We start from the raw sequence: 804 nt of genomic DNA on the forward strand, positions 1-804 counted from the left end.
TATTCACTACCCCTCCCTCTTTCCTCAACCAAATTAGTCAGCAAACAGCGGGAAATGATATAACCTACTTGGTCAGAATTCATTGGTTCTTGAGGGATTCGCTCGTGACACATCCGGGCGCCAATAAGATGATTGAGAAGTAAGCTTTTCTGAAGAGAACAAAAGTAATGCACTGTGAAATATTTTGGAAGAAAACTCGTCCCCCGATGGTGTAGCTCAGGACCATCCCCCCTGGGATGCGTTTAGCGCACTGTATTTGGCTTAGTTTCCCATTCCCGAGCGGCATGTACGCATTCCGCGTGGGCTGTTCTGGGCCGCCCCGCGGGGGGATGTATTTTGTCGCCCCACTGCGAATCGGCCGCCGCCCCCGAATATTCCGACATTTAAAATACTCGCAGATATATAGCCACTGTTGGTGCTGTTCTAGTTGGTAAACTGAGAAAAAAAAATCTGTCTCAGCACGTTTACTCTGTCAACTCAAATGTGTACATAGTACACATTAAAAAAAGTGTACATGGCATGTATGCTTTAATTAATGTGTACATGCTCATTTACACATTTATAAATGTGTACATAGGAATGTATACACATTAAAAGATGTGCACATGACATGTATACTAACGGTTGTATGTATGCTTTAAAAGATGTGTACATGAGCGTGTACACATTAATAAATGTGTGTACTTGGCAAGTACACACAATATTCTGTGTACTTGCCAAGTACACAGAATATTCTGCATACATGTAGGTATGCAGAATATTCTGCATTCAAGTACACACTTGGGTTTCCAGAGCGTTTAGTGC

This window comes from Frankliniella occidentalis, unplaced genomic scaffold (assembly GCF_000697945.3).
Source record: "Frankliniella occidentalis isolate FOCC.00 unplaced genomic scaffold, Focc_3.1 Scaffold22, whole genome shotgun sequence".
In the NCBI taxonomy this organism is placed as follows: domain Eukaryota; kingdom Metazoa; phylum Arthropoda; class Insecta; order Thysanoptera; family Thripidae; genus Frankliniella; species Frankliniella occidentalis.